Here is a 16,075-nt window from a genome sequence, read left to right as displayed (position 1 = left end):
TCTCCCTTAGTTTTCCTTTAATTTGATTAGTAGCACATTAACAACTTGGCATTAAGATATAAAAAAATGTTTTTTCTTTCGTATTTTTTTATTCACAGCAAATCATATTATAATATAATACAATAATGGCACTGGCTGTTAACTAGTACACTGTACTGGAGTTCATGGATTTCTGAGTTTATTGAAGCTTCAGTAAGTGACCTGCTGCGTCCAGGAACTGAATAGGTGATCTTCTTCCACTTTCAAGTTGTTGTCTCAGTCGGTTGAGACGCTGGTCAAGATCTCTGTAAGCTCGTGAGCATGGCCGAGTTGTTGCACCATGGTCAGTCTGAAGGCTAGTGATCTTGTTGGTGGAAATAATGTGAACAGACGTATCATTGCACGTGAAGCTTGAACTGCTAGCGTTTGACATGCTTTTGCCCAATTTAAAGTTGGTAAAAACAAGAATCCTAAATACTTATAATATAATTTTGATATATACGTTGTTTAGAACCCAGCTCTTACGTTTAGCAACAATGCCTCCTTTTCTGAATATAATAACATTGGTTTAGTTAGATTGACTTTAAATCCCCCTCTTTCACAGAAAGACTGGAGCACATTGAATTGGTTTTTGTAACGCTGAAACAGTACATTGTAACAACATCGGCAAACAAAGATAGCATTATATCACAAATAGTCTGTGCAACAAATATACATTTCCTGTGATCACATTTACAGTGACAACCTCATTTATGGAAAAGGGTGAAAAGTATTGGACTAAGAATACATCCTTGTCGGACACCTGCTGATGCGATAAAGTAACTCGTTCTGTTCTTTCGAGTTTGATCTCACACATGATTTAACTGATGAATACATACTCTTAAGTACATTAAACATTTTCCGATGACAACCCTTTAGTGCTCATTTGAATAATAACTTGTTTCCGTTCACATAGCCAAAGGCCTTCTTAAAGTCAATAAAGACACAGTGAAACCACGTGGTTTGCACAAATATACTGAGTCAAAAAAGAAACTTCAGAAAATGTAATTGGAAAAATAAAGAATATTTTTCTCTGATGATACATCTGTGTATCCGAAATGGGATCCCTATCTTTCGACTCTAGAAAAACGTTCGACGTCCATATCGTGGGCCAATATAGACGCCGTTTCATCAACGTCAGCGTCTGCTGTGGGCCCAACGTCACCTCCGATGGACCCAGAGAGATTGGAATCTAGTCGTCTTTAGCGATGAATCCAGGTTTACCCTCAGATTCGCGGACGGTAGGCATAGAGTCTGGAGACGACATCGTGAACGGTATGCCCAATGTTGTGTACAGGAAGTCGACAGATTCGGGGCGGAAGTTGCATGGTGTGGGGTGCTTTCTGTGGGAACAACCGTTCCCGACATCTGGTCATCCGTGGAAACCTCACAGCTGCTGCTTACTGCGACCAGGTGCTCACCCCTGAACTCGTTCCTTTCATGGCGGCTCATGGCCCAGGTCTACAGTTCCAGCATGATAATGCGCGGCCGCATACCGCGATGTTGACACGAAATTTCCTTCAAAACGCTGGAATCACCGTCATGGACTGGCCATCGAGGTCCCCTGACCTTAGTCCAATAGAGCACGTTTGGGATACACTTGGGAGAAGGCTTCGTGGTCTCAGGAACCAACCTCAGAATTTGCAGGAACTTGGCGCTGCCTTGCAAGAGCAATGGCGCAGAATCGCGCGGGGCGGCCATACACGATATTGAACTGAGAAATTTCGCATTTTTATTCTTGTGACTTGACATTCTGTATACCCCTGTTTTGGAACGGCGGCGTAGCCTAATGGAACTGATTATGGCACTGTCAGTGTATCGAGTACATCACACAGATCTCAGCAATGAAGTAATAACAATTTAACCATCTTACCATCTCTTGTTCTTTTATAGTGCCCTGAAGAAAGGATGTGAAGTTTCTTTTTTGACTCAGTATGATATATTTAGCGATCAATGCTTGTAATGGGAATATATTGACGGTGGAACAGTAACTAGACCTAAAGCAAGCTTGGATTCGCATATTAAGTCGTTCAGTTCTATCTAAGACTTCGAACGTTTTTCTAAGACAGTTGTAAATGATTTTCCCGAAACGTTCAAAATCGAAATCCCCCGGTAATTGTTAGGGCCTGCCTTATCTCCTGATTTGTGGAGAATGACAATCATACCTATATTCCAAACTGTAGGAAAGTTTCCAGATTCAAATATTTTATTCAGCGCAACACGTACATAATATATGAGCACGTCACTGGAACACTTCAGCACCTGAGGTAATATTCCTTCTTCTCCTGAAGCTTTTCCGCTCTCTAGGTAGTTTATAGCATAATTTATTCCTGCAGTCGTAAGTTCCCTTGAAAGAAGCTCTTCACTTACAGGAAAATCTGAACTGGTATCTCACATATGAGATTTAATAAAGTCTTGCACTGTCTTATCAAAGTCTGACTCAAAATTAAGAAGAAAAGTGAGACCGCATCATCAGTTTCATATTCAGATCGGTGCAGAAAGATTCAGAATAACAAAAGAAAGCCTGACTGATGATTTCATACTATCCAGTGGAGAGGCATACACAGATCCAGGCATGAAACGGAGTATGTACAGTAGCGAGCAGAAAAATGCACCTTTGCACGGACGTAGTTTCAAAATTTATTTACTGAAAAATTCAGTTATATTTTTCATACATCCACTCTGGATACTGAAGTTTACATTTATTCCAGTCAATGGTCTGTTAGTTCACCGTTTCTCTCGATGCACTGCTGAATACGGCGTCCCATGCTGTCAATCAAATTGTCTATGTAGTCCTGGGGTAGGTCCACCCATATTTGACTGATGAGATTAGTCCTTCATAATCTGCCACACATTTTCAATTGGGTTCAGGTCTGGTGATGCCGCTGGAAATTTCTCTAAGGTCACGTGACTCGTTTCAAACCAGTTACAGGTGTGTCTTGTCTTGTGTACAGGTGCATTGTCCTGTAAAAGTCTGAAAGGTATTCCACTCTATCCTATATGGGATTCCACTATGCCTTCTTGTATAAGTTGATGGTACTTGCGTGAATCCATCCTTACTATAATAGTTAGCTGCGTCGTTACCCGAGTTTGCCTATACCACCCCAAACCATGATACTGGGTGAGAACTTCGGAATGATTTTCCAGCTACGTCCACCTCTTGACCACCCCTTTCTTGTGATCCTATAAAACTGAAACTTTGATTCGTCCGTAAAAATCACATTTGAAAAGTCTGTACCCTGCATTTCCCTGCACCACTCAAGCCTTTTCTCGATATGTGTTGTTGTCATCAATGGAACTTTCTTCGGCACTCGCTTGACATATCTAGATTGCTTTAAAGATCTTCTGATTGTCCATTCTGATACCTTAGGGGTTCCTTGACTTGACGCCTTCACAGCAAGCTGTTTTGCAGACCAGTTTGGGTACGCCGCCGCGATACGTCGTCTGTCATTTGCCCCAAGAGTAGCACGACGTCCCGATCCAGCCTGTTGCTCTGTCCCTAACCCTTCGTCAAATTTCTTCAAATTTCGGTAAACAGAGGCCCGATGCAGTCCCGTCAGTTTCACAAGTCTAGTTACGGATGTAATACCTGCTTCATAATATGCCAAGAGTCGATTTCTGTTGTTTTGTGACGTCATGGCAAAGCTTCGGTATCGTCTGCTAGCAACGAGGCCACGTGATCAAGCCATCCCTGAACCCAAGGGAGGTAATTCCATACCAACGAGGCAAGCTACTGGCGGCTAGAAACAATGTATTTCGGCTTTTTTGATTGTAGGATCGAGTCTACAGAATCAAGTTTTTTGTCGCAATTTTTCTGCTCGTTACTATAGTTCCACATGGCTCCAATATTTTAGTTCAGGTGGATAACTTAGCGCAAAGTACTTGGCAGCTGATTTATTGACATTCTAGAAATGTGTGAGTTAACTTGTAGAACACAACTTCTTCAGCGACAGTATTTAGGGACGTTTCGATGTAGATGATGGCTGGAGTGACTACATCCACGATAAGCAACCAATTTACAACAAGCTATGAAAATTAGGTGGAAGCAGATGTATAGCAAAATGAGAAATGGCGCATACGCCATACAGCCAACCTTGCAGCTGAAACTACATTGAACTACACTTCTACGTGATGGGTGTGCATCGTATTGCACGTCAGAAACAATCTGCAGTACCCATCAGAATCAACTGCCCCACACATCGTATTGCATGTCAGAAACCATCTGCAGTACCTATCAGAATCAACTGCCCCACACATCGCAGAGCTGATTGGTAGGTTGGGATGAGATTAAGTAGCATGTGGAAAATGGCCAATCACATCACAGTTTGTTCACGTGCAGAGATCATTACGAAAATGGTAGACTGAAGTATAATGCGTATTTCATCATTCTCTAACTGAAAATACCTGTGATTTTGTCAAACAAGTAAAAGTTACCATCCCTGTGTCTTCAATTGGTGAATATGTAAACCTGTATCGTTTACGTATAAAAGTAAAGTGAAAGTTAGTGTGTGTTTCAATCACACGGGTTCATAGTATCTTCCGTTTCTCAATCCCAGACCTGACAGTTCTCCTTTAGATCAATGTTCCCGTGTTGGGCGTTTTTCCGACCTGTGTTGCTTGTCCATAAAGTTCGTGTACTTACACATGTATATCTTTATTCCCAGCCATAATAAGATTGTCCTTAAAAATTGAATCTTGATCAGTAACGTATAACATCAAGACATCAAGATTGTTACGGGAAACAGACTCCAGAGGATCAAAAGGCACTGGAGGCGGAACAGTTTATATTTCAACCATATTTTAGCACAGCTTTCAGCATTTATAAATTGGCATGGCCTGATCATTTTACCTGCCTTCTTCTCTCGTACAGAATATCAACATGACAGCACCCTGCATGCGTCTTAAACGTCTTATACCTCCTTGTAGGTCAAAGTAAGCCAGTAAATTGAAAAAGAGGCACATTTCTTTAAGGTGATTGGCATTTCATCAGTCTTTGTTTGTAGGTTAACCAATGGGTTAACTTTCATTTTCTGCTTGTTTATAAAAATCAAGGTACCATCATTATATACATCTTTGCAAAGCTGTTATACCATAACATGGTTTAGTTTCTTTCGTGGATTATTGAATTGAAGTTTTACCAAGAGCGTCAAAGTGTATTTGACTTTTACTTTTCAATACCTCATATTGCATCTTCCTACAGGTGCATCTAAAAGAACTGTCGGAAATAGGAAAAACTGTTTTTTTCACATTCATATCTACAATTTATGTTACTAATATGTGTAAGTGTGAAATATCTGTTAAACTAAGTTCGGCCTAACTACAGTCTCAGTAGTAGGGAGATAGGAAACGTAAAATAAGGATGTTACTAAGGAGAGATTAGTGCAGAAATGAGCAATGTGATTTGTTTCTAAGTCCAAAGCGACTTATTTGGAACAGACCATGGCTTTATGCAAACTAGTGAGCGATGGTATTGTATGGCAAAGGACATTTTTTAATTGTCCATTTTGAAATTAGACTTAGCTTCATTATAAATTATAGCTGTCGTAAAAAATAATTGCTTTAATACTGAAACTATTAAGGATGTAGCTACCATGGAGTGTCACAATCACTATAAAAACAAACAGGTAGGAGGGGTCGTCACAAAAGCAATACCAGGACGGATGTCGCAGTCGGTGGTTGGGGTCGGGCTGGGGGAAAGAGATATCAACTAAAATAAGATAATCCTTTAGGGTAATTAAACTGGGGAAGTAGCATGTCATAACAACTTACAAATAATATCCAGTCCTGTCGATCTTCGGGTGGTCATGCCACCTATATATTTTGAGACATTTAATAAGATGGCTGAATTAAGCTTTTCTATGGGTATCATACTCTTCTACATATCTCAACGTAACATTTATGAAAGAAAAACACGTAAGATGTTAATCAATAGATGAGACATAGTCAACACACATGAAAAAACATAACCTATCTTTGAGATGACATCTTGTGCCTGTAGGCAGCACGTGCATTTCATGCCAGGTGAGCCGACGGTCCGTCGTCATACCTGGCTGAGCGAACTGATTGCCATCTATAGTCTGATCTACTGTTTTCAGCAGCTATTCGTATTTTTTCTAAGTTTTGTCCGATTTTACAAGTAAACATGCTTTTTTGGATATCCTATTACGCATCCCACTGAACGCCCAGTTCGGCCGATGTGGGTTATTTCGACATATGCTATTTGCATTTGTGTACTTTAATACCTCTATATCTCTATTATTAGGCATGTCTACCTTATAATTGTCTTTAAGAGACAATGTCAGCATGTTTATATAATGCTTCTCCATAATTTCAAGTTTGTTGAATAGAACACTTTCCATCTCTGCAACTTCCCAGTGATGACGTTAACAAGGTCACACAGCATATAGAAAGTTGCTCTTTCTCTAGAAAGTAATTTGAACCTGATTATGATACATTACCTCATATCTGGCTGTCATACGACAAGATTACCCTATGCTACTGTGAATAGTAATAACGTTTATTTCCAGAATGGTACACCTCTAAGGCAACAGAGAAATACGGCTGAAGAATTTCATCTGTGTGACGTTGTGTCGTAGACATTGCTCTTGTCGTGTGCCAAATCCGTTCTTCCGGCATGGGAGATTTCAGCCTATAGTATTACACTCTCGCCACCAAGCCTGTCCACTTAATGTACAATTGTATCGTTTAGGAAAAGTATCTGTGCATCGTAGCATCCCTAGTTAATACCTAATGTTGTCTTTTTCTATCTGGGCACATACCAGTGTTATCAAGGGTACAGCTTAATTAGGCATTACGCAACCAACCATAAAATGTGTTGTTTTAGGTGGTCTGTCTTTTGGGAGGTCTGTCTTATGGGAAGATACCACCAAAACAGAAGTAACCGAGATGTATTCAACAGACTGTTATTTTAGTCAGCTAAGACCGGATTACAAAACATTTTTTTTATAGCAAATTGATTGTTGGGACTGTCATTTTAATCCGTATTCCGTAATTGAGAGAGTCCGGATTATAAAGCAAGCGTTAATGAGAAATTGAAAACAAGACTCCGTATTGAGAAAGCCGTATTGCACAGTGTCCGGCTTTGACAGATTTCACTGTGTATACAGTTCTGAATATAACCTTTCCCACGACTCTTCTGTCTGTACCCCCAAGCGAAATAAACATGACTCTTCACTAAACCGCACACGTCTCCATCGCTGTTGAGGCAATGCTCTGTGTCCCAAACACCACTGACGTCGCAGCCGATGATGTTAATCAGTTTTGAACTGGTCGTCTGTATTGCTATAGATGTCACTGGGGATAGGTGCCTGAATCTTTGGCGCTGTCTCTCGCGAATCATTTATGTTCAGCGAAATTCCATACCACGAGCGGCAGTTTGCTTTACGATTGTTTGTCAGTATTGGGAGTACAGGAACCTGCCAATTGTCACCTAACTGAAGTCTATACCATGTGCAGCTTCGTACTATACCAAGTACAATGTCTGATCGTTCATTTAAGCTATCACACGTCACCATGAAAACAAACATTAGCACAGACTGAACAGTCAATTTAAACAAGACACTATGTTCTCCCACTTTCCTTTAAGGGAGTTGTCTGTGGTCTTCTATGATTTGATCCCAAGTCGTAGTCTGTTTCGTCTTGAAACTACAGGCGACGATTGTTGACAGTGGATACAGCAGTGGGTGCAGCAAAGCTGAGATGGTGGATCCAAGACGATGTTTTGCCGGTTAAGTGACAAGTAGCAGGATGGTCAGCATGCAACAGGAGAACAGCCCATGTGGACTGAAAGATCATTGTAGACAGCAAGGAAGATGTTTATTAGGCCTTGTGTTACTGAATACACAGAGTAACCGGTATGTATAACCGAGACAGAAAATATAGGCCATTTCCCTGTCAGTTTGTAGATATAAAGCAATTATTTCATACATATCACCAACCAACCGTTATGCATCAAAAAGAAAACAGAAATGTGAGCTCACTTATATTTATCTCTGCAGAGATGTTAGAGAGAGAAGGAGACAGTAACCTCCTCTTAGCCATGTAGAGAGCTGATGCTTTCACTTTAGGTAACTGCCGTATCATGGGACGTCCATTTACAGGAGAGAAATGTCATATGTCTGGGTTTTCAAACATTCATGGAAGTTCGGGACATGTGATGAGAGAGTTTTTGTGCATACTTTTTTCCAGGGGACTCCCACCTCCCTTATTGATGCATAAGTCTCGTCAGACGTGCTCAAACTTTCTTCATGAAATGTGAGATGTGACAACAGTTTAAAGGTTCTGTTCTGAAACTAAATGCTGAAATATTGCTTTCAAACGCGCTGAAATAGAAGCTTCCAGGCCAATCCTGACTCCAAAGAAATCATTTCTACTTAAGAAATACAGTTCGCTCTTCCACCATGTATAAAGCACACTTTCGCCCTGAACTATTATAGTTAAAGCACGAGGACGCTTGTGTCCGTCATCATAGTTCAGGGCGAAAGTGTGCTTTATTACACTATACATGGTGGAAGAGCGAACTGTATTTCTTTTCTAAGATGCCAAATTTAAAACTTTCTAAGGATAATTATGATTAATCTCTGCAGACTGACAATGGAGAGACAAGTCAATGCCATCTCCAAGTCATGCTACTTCCAGATCAGAAGCATTTCAGCCATACGCAGATACATCACAGAAGACTGTTGTAAGACTCTAGTACATGCTTTAGTAACATCTAGACTGGATTAAGGAAATGGTCTTCTCTGTGGACTACCTGAAACCCTCACCAGTCGTCTACAGAAGGTGCAGAACTGTGCGGCTAGACTCATTACCAAAACTGGCCGACGTGAGGAGATTACGCCTGTGAGAGAGAAGCTACACTGGCTCCCAGTCAGACAGAGATGCCAGTATAAGATCTTGATGTATGCTTATAAATGTATCCACGGTTTGGCCCCATACTATCTTCAGGAACTTGTTGAGCCATATCATCCAACCAGGTCACTCAGATCAGAATCTGAATCCCGTCTCTGTCAACCAAAGACACGTACAGTAACGTATGGCCACAGATGTTTTGACAGCATTTCAGCTAATCTTTGGAACAGTCTACCAATGAGCCTACGAAGTTCATCCTCACTGGGCATTTTTAAAAAAGCTCTTAAAACTCATCTTTTTACAGCTGCTTATTCCACATAATTTATCACTGGTTTTATCACTGCGTACAACGTTACTGCTTGTATGTGTTTTATCACTGTGTACAACGTTACTCCTTGTATGTGTTTTATCACTGCGTACAACGTTACTGCTTGTATGTGTTTTATCACTGTGTACAACGTTACTCCTTGTATGTGTTTTATCACTGTGTACAACGTTACTCCTTGTATGTGTTTTATCACTGCGTACAATGTTACTCCTTGTATGTGTTTTATCCATGTGTTAGATATTTCATCTTTTAACATCACTTGTATATCACCTGTATATCACCATACAGTATATTATATGTTAAGCGTCTTAGAGTGTTTTATAAATAAGCAAATAAGGCGCTATACAAATCTTGTGTATTATTATTATTATTATTATTATTATTATTAATCTAAGGCAGAAAACAATCGACGGTGTCAGTGACCTAAATTAAGAATCCTCGCACAGGGCTAACTGGCGTGCTGTTCTATAGATGTATCTGCCCCCTACGTTACTTAGACGAACGTTACCAGAAAAACAATAATAAACAGTTTCATGACGGTTTACGTTCGGATTAGATATCTTCTCTAAATTATATTAATTTCATCTATGATTAACGTAAACCATAAGAACGTCGCATTTCTACTACCAACGTAAGTTTAGATCAGTACATGAAGACGAAGCTGAGTTGTCAAGCGACATTCCAAGATTGCATTGTGGGAATGTAAACATTACGAACATTACCGTGTCGGTGAAGACTTGTGAGTCGAATTGAGACATTTTAAACGCCGGAAAACATGAACGTAATGTTTCCACCAGTGACGCTAGCTGCGTGAAGCAGCTGCAAACCAACGGGATGCAACGGAGTAGTTTACTATAGGAGGCTTTACGAGGCGGTGACAACTGACATGCATCGTGACATCGGTTACATTGTGACGTAATGCTAATGTGTTCGATTACGAGGGGTCACACTAGGATGGTATTACATTGTGACGTAATGCAAAAAATGCACATTATCGTCTGATAAAAGTACTGTCGGCACCGTTGATCGTTTACCGAAGCATCTTAGAGTAAATCTTAGCAAAAAACAACGTGACACAACTGCAACAGTGTTCTACAAGGTGTTGTAATAAATGTTGTATTTGGGGTTACGAATTCTTAGATAGGTAAAGCTTATAGAATGTTTTTGGTTTCCTTTACCTACAATGCTATATGATGATTATTAGTCGCAGACGAGCTCATCATGGTAATGATATCTGATGGTCTGTATTCAGAGTAATAAAGTCTTGAAGAAGTACTTTCCGCAGGGTGCTCTTTGTCTTTATTAAGTGCACACTTTATCATAGCACCTTACATAGAAGATCAAGCGTTTAACTTTTGAATATAACTGAGCCACCAATGGATAAACTGTGTGTGTCAGTGTGCAATATTAAGCTGGGAAATGGGTACAACCCGCGAATGTCCATCAGTTTGTGTCGTGCAGCGCGAGTGACATGTCGCCACACAAGTTAAAGACGGTGATTCCATAACATAAAGATGGTTGCGTCATTATCTCTGTGTTGTTGTATTATTTGAGACGTATCTAAAAATATGTTAGTTTATATGTAAACTCAAGGAACTTAACCCAGTGGCTGATTGTGCCATCACATCGCCTGATGAAGTTAAGAAACAAAATGTGTATCAAACTTAACAAGTGTTTGCCACAAACATCGCAATGTTCCCCGCCGCTAAAGAAAATGTGTTTCGTTGTACCATAAACACATTCCTTCAGTAAGCGAGGGTGATCTTTTCCTCCAGGAGTAGTCGTGACAAACGTTTTCTCACAACAGCCTAAATGAATAAAACAAATCCATTAATAAATAATCTTTTTGCTATATTTTGCAAAATAGTAGATAAGTAAATTTTTAGATATACTTATTTTACTTCACCAACCGAGCGAAACTGTATATACAGTCATGGAATTTTAGTATTCGTTAGTCGGCAAAATTCTCATAGACTTGCATGTGTAGCTGTGTAATTTTCATTAATTCAGTTTTCCTTAGTTTTGTTGTCAAATTTGGCAGGTTGTTAGGTAATCATCTTGGTCACAGATACATAATTTCGATGTAATGTACCTTCAAGTATTTTCCGCGTTGTAGTTACATGAGCAACATATAGACAACAACACCCCATAGACCGCCATGTTAAAAATTGTCATAACCATGACACGCATCAATCAAAGTGTGGTCATTCTTGAAATACTGAATGGAAAATAAAACGGAAATTATGTCATTGCAGCTGAGATGATTCATGACACATGTGCAAAATATTAACAATATCAAACGGAAAATTAATTCAAGATAATTTTTCTAGCTGCACCAAATTAACATGTAAGTCTATGGAAATTATGCACAGTGACGAATACTTATCATGCTTATGACCAATGACTGTAATTTGCGAGATTAGCTTGTTTAGCAATCCGGATTTCTGTACGTAAAGTAAATCATTCTTTAAACGTTATTTGAGAACAAAAAACTTTGGTCTTACCTGACACGGTCATGGTAATGCGAGATTTTCGTTGCCATTGCCATCTTTCTTTTCGTGAATTCTCTCTTCCAGTGCTTTGAGGGAAACTGAGGCGGCTATGAAAATGGCGTCTCGCAAAGACTCACGGGAAATACACTTTGTTGGGTTTTATTAATCTAACTCTAAAATTACAGTTTGACAATAGCTTTCCGCGTTATACAACAAAACAAACATACAATATAGACATAAAATGTCAGTTGTGTGTTTTTAGAATGATTTAGGTAGTCTCGCGTGGACGTCATCCGGCCGCCAATTTTTATTTGTTAGCATTGCCGACATCAAAGGGGACCGTGAAAGGTGGAAATGAGCAGATTGAATGTGAGTACCCAAAGTGAACACAGTGGGCTGTTATGGGCTTATGGGTCTTTTCATCGCATTAGGGACACTCACTGCTTCTTCTCAGTGTCAATTGCAAGCATCAACATGTAGGCCTAGAGATAATTAACACTAAATAACAGTGAATAACTGTGAAAACATATTCTCGTTTCTTTAAAAGGCCTGAGCTTCATGGGTCCTACTGATTTATTTCTCACGAGAACTTGTGTTAGTGGCAAATAAGTGATTGTTCAAAATCCTGTCAGAAGTAGGCAATATGCGGAACTATTTCTTCTAGACGTAAAACTTCATCTTGTAAATAATTTACATATTGAGCTAAAAACATACAAGTGTATTAGAAATGATTACATCATGTTCATTCTTTTCAGTTCTACACCTAGATCTACGTATACTATTCCCATGTATTATAATAAGATTACTTATCTTATTTTTCACTATATATTTAGGAGATAAACCTACTGTGTGGGAAAATCAGAGGTATATAACGGAATTATAATAGCTCTAAATTTAATTTAAAACCGAACGCGTAGCGTGAGGTTTTAAATGAACAATTTAGAGCTATTATAACTTCGTTATATACCTCTGATTTTCCAACACAGTAGGGTTATCTCCATTCTACCAGGACAATTTTATGAACAATTTCAGGTGGAGCTCTTTCTTTGGTTACGAGTCAATACGTGAAGCGGCCTCGCATTCCAATCTCAAGTGGTATCGCCCGAAACGGGGTGTTTGGTGGCAAACCGTCAATGACTAACAAACTCCAGATTCAGTAATAACAAATCACGTTTTGTTTTTTTAATGCACCAATCACCAATCATTAACTGATAAGTTGGAAAACATATATCAAATAAGTTTAAAAAGCTTGGTTCACATTTGAAAATTCCACCGTAGACCCTTTCCCCACCAGAAAAGTGGTAGCAACCTCGTGGCCTTGACCTTTTCTCGAAGTCATTGTTTACATTTACGTGCACATTTGGAAAGATGCGACAGGAGAGCCTCTGACAGTTTGCGCAAGGTTAACCTGATTGTATGACTGAGATAGTCTTTGATATCTAATTACTGGTACTGGTACAAAATTTAAGAGTAGGGGCGCTTTTGCTGTAACGAGAAGTCCGTGTTGTACCGAATTTAGATACTGTTGAATTTTGCGCCCTGTCAACTTGACGATTTCACGCACCTCTACGTCTGCGTGCGACAGCTGTGGTGACTCTTACACACTCATGTGTGTACTTTGTGCTCAAATTCGATTCTACGGATATTATTTTCTACATTTTGGAAAGTGTTTTGTGACCTAGTGGCTTCAAAGTGTAGTGAATTCAAATTGAATCGGAATCGCTGGCATGTTCGCGAGTCTGTTGACAAAGAGCCAGATTTGTGGTGATATTTCCGAAAGGATGGATCAGGACACGAGGGTGTGTCTCTGGCATAAACACGGTAAGGTAATTAATTATACTTTAATAGACTACTTTAGATCAAGCAGTGTAATGGATAAGAGGGATCATGACTAAGCTGAATAACTTTTTCAACGATATTAAACATTTAGAAAAAAAATATGTTGGGCTAAACAGAACGGTTTGCAGATTCTTTAGATTTAATTGTGTTTTAATACCGCTAAATTTGAAACAGTACAAATTTCAAAATATCATTTTGTTTGAATTGATAACCCAACTGTTTATTTATGTGGACGGAAGGCATTAAAATTTCTTCGGCGTTCGATGTTAATGCATCCTCCGTTACCGGATCAAGATCAGTAGCGATATCGTTGACGAAAGCTGATAATAAATTTAACATGGAAATTTTGTAGCAGTCTATTGCTGGATCTATTCTGACATAACATAGAATCAACGTAAACAAATTTGTTTTTGCTGAATTTTTATTCGGAAAGCAGACGATGTTTTGATCTTGTTCGACTGAATATTTGTTTCCATGCTTTCGAAGTACTTTTGTATGTATAAACACCTATTGCTGTGATTTACGCAAGTAGTGAGTCGAGCCCGTCATCGCTAAATCCATCTTTAAAGACATATGTGTAATTTCCGACAGTAAAATCGCCGTAATTTATCGATGCATCGGTAGGGTGTTTGGTGTCCGCCATGTTAGAGGGCAGACAAAAATAGTGCATTACCGTAAACCATGTATGATTGCGCACGGAAAACAGAGACCTGTATAACGTGATTATATACCTCTGAATGACTTTAATTAACCAATCACAATCCAGTGTTTACTGAAGTCATGGTAGAATTCCAGTTTATCTAATGTCGGTTCTACTTATCTGAGTGAGTGTGTTTAGTTTTACGCCTCACTCAGCAATATTCCAGCTATATGGCGGTATTTATCTAATTATACCAGTTCATCTACTTTATCATTTTATAACAATTCAAAGCATCACTACATATACTTTACACTTATAGCTTTGTGTAATCAATTATTGAACCTCTTAGCCCTACAATGCATTGACACAACTCACGTATAACATTTCTAAAATAAACATTGTTTCAATTATTTCATTTACAGATACGTATTGTGGATCCACTGACTTGTTGGAGATTGACAAGAGGCTTGGCTTGGTAATCATTTATAGTTACTCCATACAATGCTCCTAATTTAATTAAAGTAAATCTTATAACAATATTATTTATTCATTTAGACTTTAGTCAAAAACAAATAAACACTAAATAGATATATAGAATAAATTTCTTTATCTTTGTGAAAAATATAATCACTTAAAATGTAACAGTGCGTGGATTCCAGTGAAATTATAAGTTGATTGCTTTTTCAGTTCCAAGAAAAAGACCCATTTTCTGTCCGCACTGCCAGTCGTTTGTTTCAAGGAAACAAGGAATCCGTCTCGAATGGACGGCAGTTTTTCATCAGGTTAGTTACCAAAGATACTTCACTTCACAGGTTTCACTTAACGACTTCAGTTTGCACTGTCCCTTTGATATATATCATATATCAATAATGAATATATTTAATTATTGTATATCAGATATGTAACTGTTACTGAAAGTGAACAAGTTGTATTACACATTTTACAGTTTTTAAAGTAAAGTCAAGTAAACGTCATTGCCTATTCCATGTTATTATACTGCTGAGAATTGTTTCCTTAGGGGGTTGACAAGACTAAGAAATACCTACTGGCGATTTTTTCATTCATGGGAAATGTTAGATTTTGCATGCTTTTCTCAGATGAGTTGGTAATTTCAAGTGAAATGAATAACATCACTGATATAATCAGGTGTTACATTCCCATCCCATTCCCATCTAATAAAATATGTATGTACTGTTGTACTTATACTTTCATTTCAATTGGTGATTTGGTAGTAGATGTTACCTTGAATATGAGTACAGTAACAGTAATTATTACTACCACAATTTGCTTCAGAACACTGGGTTGGCTACTATTTTCTTGCATATTTTATCAATCAAATAAGTGACAATGTCCAATGGAAGATACAATATACATGTATGCTACGGACCTTTCCCTTGTGATTGTGAAATAAATCTTTTCGTTACATCTATAAATTAGTCGTTCTAATTTTATAATTTCATTGTGATCAGATGTACCTCCTTGCATGCATTTGAATATGTATACATGTGTTATTTTGGCTGTTTCTGTAGTTTTACTAAGCATTGTATGTATTGTATTTGTAGGATGATGCACAGTCTGTGTGGGACGATGAGGATGGCAACGATGTTGTCCCAGACATCAACCAGGACTCCTCACATTCACCAACAGATATCTTAAGTAGAGCATACACCATCTGTTTGCTGTTGTGGACTGGTTCAAGCCTTGTTGTCATCAACTTGGTTATATTTCCCCTTTCTCTGTGTGGCAAAACAAATGTCTCAACTCAGGTTCTGCTTCATGTGTACCAGATCAGTGGACTGCTGCCTACTCAGTATGAGTGCAACAGAAGCTTCATGATTGTCAGCGAGTTGCCAAGTCTTTAGTATGTGAGATTGTTAGTGTGTATAT

The 16,075-nt window shown here is 38.7% G+C and overlaps 2 protein-coding genes and 2 long non-coding RNA genes across 4 annotated transcripts in view; 2 read left to right on the top strand and 2 right to left on the bottom strand.

Annotated features, from left to right (window-relative positions):
• Nucleotides 1-16,075, bottom strand: part of LOC124257273 (protein draper-like) — a 200,260-nt gene that overhangs the window by 34,960 nt on the left and 149,225 nt on the right. The window lies entirely within an intron of this gene.
• Nucleotides 1-16,075, bottom strand: part of LOC124257271 (platelet endothelial aggregation receptor 1-like) — a 57,122-nt gene that overhangs the window by 28,386 nt on the left and 12,661 nt on the right. The window lies entirely within an intron of this gene.
• Nucleotides 142-8,755, top strand: LOC124257285. Its single transcript, XR_006893230.1, has 3 exons — nt 142-152; nt 188-196; nt 8,685-8,755. It is a non-coding gene; the product is annotated as an uncharacterized LOC124257285 (long non-coding RNA).
• Nucleotides 12,372-16,029, top strand: LOC124257277. Its single transcript, XR_006893222.1, has 4 exons — nt 12,372-12,390; nt 14,611-14,663; nt 14,876-14,970; nt 15,751-16,029. It is a non-coding gene; the product is annotated as an uncharacterized LOC124257277 (long non-coding RNA).

Source organism: Haliotis rubra, unplaced genomic scaffold (genome assembly GCF_003918875.1).
Source record: "Haliotis rubra isolate DU_JTF1 unplaced genomic scaffold, ASM391887v1 Scf655, whole genome shotgun sequence".
Lineage (NCBI taxonomy): Eukaryota > Metazoa > Mollusca > Gastropoda > Lepetellida > Haliotidae > Haliotis > Haliotis rubra.
Note: the sequence above shows the minus strand (reverse complement) of the source record. Positions and strands in the feature narration are given on the sequence as shown.